This window comes from Pteropus vampyrus, unplaced genomic scaffold (assembly GCF_000151845.1).
Source record: "Pteropus vampyrus isolate Shadow unplaced genomic scaffold, Pvam_2.0 Scaffold50, whole genome shotgun sequence".
Taxonomy (NCBI): domain Eukaryota; kingdom Metazoa; phylum Chordata; class Mammalia; order Chiroptera; family Pteropodidae; genus Pteropus; species Pteropus vampyrus.
Genome location: NW_011888831.1, coordinates 8398166 through 8403036, shown reverse-complemented (window position 1 = coordinate 8403036; position 4871 = coordinate 8398166). Strand labels below are relative to the sequence as shown.

The 4871-nt window shown below is 51.7% G+C and overlaps 1 long non-coding RNA gene across 6 annotated transcripts in view; it reads right to left on the bottom strand.

Moving 5' to 3' along the window:
* The window catches only part of LOC105291946, a 20014-nt gene that overhangs the window by 3090 nt on the left and 12053 nt on the right, over positions 1–4871 (bottom strand). The window contains exons 1-3 of one of the 6 annotated variants that reach the window (XR_002780264.1): positions 4055–4855; positions 3878–3932; positions 188–3556 (exon numbers count right to left, since the gene is read on the bottom strand). This is a non-coding gene — a long non-coding RNA (uncharacterized LOC105291946). Of the gene's footprint in view, positions 1–187; positions 4856–4871 lie in introns of those variants that run through there. The other 5 variants (XR_002780265.1, XR_002780263.1, XR_002780262.1 and 2 more) reach the window with 5 other exon arrangements.

Below are 4871 nucleotides of genomic sequence, written 5' to 3'. Positions count from 1 at the left end.
CACTCAGTACTGGGGAAACTGAAGGACAACAACCAGCCTCCCTGTGGGGCAGGTACCTCTTCTATGAGACAGTAGCATCCATCCCAGGTAATTGCCATGACGAAACACTTAAGTATCAGTTAGCCTTATGATATGCTTGTTATAACTGTATATGCTAATTAATAATTATTACTGAAAGAGCACTGACCTTGGGAGTCAGAAGCTACAGATCTAAACCCTAGTTCTGCCACATCCTGGCTGTGTGTCCTCTGGCGAGTCTCCTGATCTCCTTGGCTTCAGTCCTCTGTAAAATGATGATCAAAAGATGACTCTAAGCAGCAGAGAAAATAAAAGAAGTGAAAATCTGCCAATTGCAAATGGTCACATCGCCTGATAGGCTCTGAAGGCAGACCTGGAAGAAATCTTTTCCATCTCTAAATTGTGAGCATGTAGTGGATAGTTCTCTGGCTGTTTAACAGAATCACCTGAGGAACATAAGAAAAAACAAAAGGAGATACCGATCCTGGGGTTCCCCCGTAACCCCCAGCAATTCAGATCCAATTGGTCTGGGGCAGGGCCCAGGCATTCAAATTATTTTAATATTCTCCAAGTGATTCTTATGTACCAGGGTTGAGAAGCAATACAGCAGCCCACTTAGAAATCAGGACATTGCCAGCATCCTCCCCAACAACTTCATCTATCTGTTTGGAGAGAGACCCAGTGCTGCTCCGACACCCTCCAACAAAGATTCTGAGCTTCCTGGCTGGAGGCGAGCTGCAGCCCACGGTACATACCACTTGGCAAAAAGAAAATACTTTCTGGCTCCCGAGGGCACGGAGCCATCGCTCAAATGGGTAATGAGCCTCGCCCGTTTTAAAAGCCCCAATCCTGCTAACTGGGTGGGGGTGTACGTGCACAGGGGAAAAAAAAATGCTGGAAGAGTATATTTCATTAGCAGACATTATCTCCAGCATTTATGCCTTTTTCATCCTTTTGTATTTTCAAAACGCTCTACCGTGGAAGGCAGCTCTTTCATAATTTGGAGGAAAAAAACAGCATTTTTGCTGTATTGCCTTCTTTAAAAAAATTGATGTACTGTCTTTTGCAAATGTTTTGGGATAAAGACTGAGGAACATGCTCAGCCTTTATCCCAAGGAACAAGGAGTTTTGTGGGGATGGGAGGGCAGGGCAAAGAAGTCACAGGGCTAGCTGATTTGAAGTTAGCAAATGCTTAGCCAAGGAAAATAGAACGTGTTGTATCATCCCGTGTCCACTGCAAGTTGTAAAAATGTCATTTTCACAAGAGCCCCGCCCACCTCTCAGCAAAGAGGGATAAACACTACTCCCCCACCTGCCATATTGATCTTTACCTTGGAGCTGCCCCTCCCCGGGGCAGAAAAATGCCGAAGCTCCACAGCAAACCCAGCTCTTTAGACACCGTGTCTGGGAGAGCTGGTGTGGAGGTACTGCTGGAACAGCCAGAGCTCGAGGAGCAGGGGACCAGCTGGCCAGGAATGAGGATTGTGGCATTCAGGGCACCACCTATGGTCATGTTCTTGAGTGATGAGAGCTTTTGAGTCAGCACCTGGGAGAGAACCTGAGAAATACCTCAAGGGTGGATTTCTCCTACTAACCTGGAAGATCGAGACATGAGGTGGGTCTTGCCTCTTTCCTGCCTCTTCCCTGCCCTGTCTGTCCATCCACAGGCAGGCCACCTGCCCATCCTCAGCTAGAGAGGAAGGTTCTGTTGCTGTGGGATTTGGTGACATTCTTGTGGATTGGTGTTCTTGGGTTAAGGCGGTGGGGGTGGAGGTGTTTCACAAATTGGCATTTCTGCTTCTTGATAATCCCCCAAGGTAAGGCCTTGGCTTAGGCAAAATAGCCGTGGGGTGGGGATGGAAGAGGTGGAGGCACCTGCTGAGAATGAAGGCGACTCAGGAAGTGAGACAGGGATAGAAAACACCCAGCCAAGAGAAAGAAAGCTCTAGGGGCACAGTGGGGGAAAACTTGAACCCACCTTGAACCCACTGCAAGCGTATTTGCAAACTGGCCAGCTCACTGGTCTCAGAGAGTAGACTGTTTTAAAACACAGTGCAAGTTCCTGCCCAGGTGCCCCTGAATGGTTCAGGAAAGGTGGGGCACCCTGGCCAGCCCAACACTGTTGCCCTTGACTGCACACAAACCAGGGAGACCCTGTGTTCTCTTGGGCTCCAATCCATGCAGGAATAGCTCAATGCATATCCTGCCCCAATAATGCATCAGCCCAGCGAAAATGTTTTAATAACCAGCAAGTCTCCATTCATTCTCATTTCAGGAGGATGGGAGAAGACATCCCCACTGGACCCCAGAAGCCCTCCCCATTCCCATCATGGCCAGGCGGGCGAGGGGTGAGGTTGGCAGCCGCTGCTCGATGCTCATTGCAAGAACAATAAGGATTTTTAGGGGCATTATGACTGAGTCAGAAAACACAGCTGCCCCTGAAAGTCCCTCATTTTTCTTGCTGTACTTGAACACGATCCAGATGAGTCACGCTGCAGCAGTCGGCCGGCTGGCCCAGGTGAGTGAAGACGGTAACCCCCTCAGTCACACTGGCCCACCTCGCACAGCCCAGGGGAAGCTCTGTGGAGGGTGGGTAGCTATGGGGTCTCCACAGTGACACAGTTCTCTCCAATGCTTGGTCTGGCCTGTGGCTGGCCTCACTACCCCAGGGCGTGCCCAGGAGACAACTGGAACCCAGTAGCTCCTGCCTGCTGAGAGGCATGGACTAGAGTCCTGGCGGAATCCTGAGTGGAAAAGTGCAGCCCAAGAACCAAGGAAGGCAGTAAGACCAGGAAAGGGGCCTCTGTCTTCCCGTGTGGCGTGTGGACCCACCTTGCAGAGACTGAGCTCCTAAGTGACCGTCACAGGCCTGACACTGACGCACGAACAGAAGACAGTTGGCTTTACCTTCCTCAGATGCCAGGCCTGGTTCAGGCAGAGGACTAAACCCTGGGAGGTACCCAGAAGACCAACCTGAGCCAGAACATCTGAGGAGGAGCTGCTGCTCTCCCTAAACCCTCTCAAAGAACAGCTTAAAGACACAAGGTTCCAAGAGGGCCCGGACCTGAGCTGTGGTTAAGCTTCCCTCCAGCGGTTGTGGCCTTGGTCATCCTGTCTGTAAAATGGGCCCAGAAGGAGCTAAGCTCCCACCACCCTCTCTCCCACTTCAAAGGAAAAGCAAAAGAAGAGAATTTCAGTTGTCATAGCCAAAGAAACTATTCCTGAAAAGCTTACAGTCACGGGTCTTCTGTCACGGTGGGAGGCAAGAGCCTGCCAACTGTGGGAACCAGCGCACCATGGGGAGCTACAGCCTGAGCCCAGATCTCAGTCGGGCCCTCCCTGTGCTCGACCACATCCCGCCCTACCCTCATCAGAGGGAAGCTCTGGACAAGGCAGCAGCTTCCCGTGGGCAGCAGCAGGAAGGCAGGTCCTCCCCGTCCTTCATGAAAACAGCCTGTGATGAGCAAAGACTTCCGTATGTCCCCACGGTTTTCAAGTTCAAATCAGTGAGCTCACAGGCTCGGCTGGGAAGGGCAGGCTGGAAGAAAGTGGGGGTAGGTGAGGGGAATGGTGAGAAGGGGCTAGTGACCAGTTGTTTTTCTTATGAGAGGCTGGAAAGGGTTTCTGGAAGCAGCCTGGTTTAGGGTCCTCCTCTATGGCCCGATCCCTTCTGCCCCCCCAGGCCGGCAGGGCTCGACTCTCTACATCGGGGTCCCTGCTCAGCCTGGCACTGTATCTATTCAGTGGTCCTTCTGTGTGTGCAGGACCTGAGGCCACTCAGAACATGGGACATGCGTGTCCCCACTGTGGTGAAAAGCACAATCCATGGAAGACAGACCTGGTGCCACTATCTGCTTACTTGATGTCTGTGTAGAAGTCACCTTCCTTCTCTGCACTTCCCTCAGCCTTCACGCCTGTAAACAGGAATAGATAAGCCTACTTTGCGGGGTGATGTGAGGATTGAAGGGAAGAAAGTATACAGAGCACTTAGCTGGCTCCTTACCACAAGTGTATTCCCCTCTCCTTTCCCCCTTACCTTCAGACCCCAAGGGCAGAGGGGCTAGACAGGCTCCTTGGGGATGTCCAAGAACTCAGGCCACAGAGAATTCTTCCTCTCTCAGAAGAGCAACAGGGCACAGGCCTCGCTGCTCCCCGGCACTAACACTGCACCTTGGTCCCACATTCTAGATCCTGCCTTGTTCAGATTGAGAGGAAGCATGCTGGGAACCCCAGCTACAGCCTCAGCCCTCTTAAAATTCTTACGGCAACTGTCACTTTACCCAGAGCTTTCTCCCCTAACCAAGATCACAGCCATGTCCCCTACTGGCAAAACCCAAGCTGTCCGCACACGCTAGGATCCGAGCCATCTGAACCATTCAACAACATGACTGCATCATGCTTCACCTACTACACAGCCCCAGCCCTCAGTCTGCATGGCCTCTGCGTGAGCTGGTGCCTGGGTCGCAATCCAGGGGAATGGAGTAAGAGGGTAAGACCCAGCTCACCATGAACTAGCCATAGAACCTTGGGCAAGTTAATTCACCCCTCTGTGCTTCAGTCTGCTCCTTTTTTTTTTTGAAATTGACGGGGTTGTTGGGAGGATTAAATGAGTTCATTCCCATCAAAGGCTGAGAACTGCGCCTGGCACAAAGCATTCGATTGGGCTGTGAAGACCATCCCCTGCTCTGTTCTTCAAGCTTTAGCTCACCTCTGCTGCATGCTTTTCCTGACTCCAACCCCTCCCTGGCTTAGAGACCCTTCTTTCTCCCTGCTCCCCAACCCCATACACATCACACTGCTTTACCTACCAACCAGCTCACAGGCAACATGGTCCTGGGACCACCTGCATCATA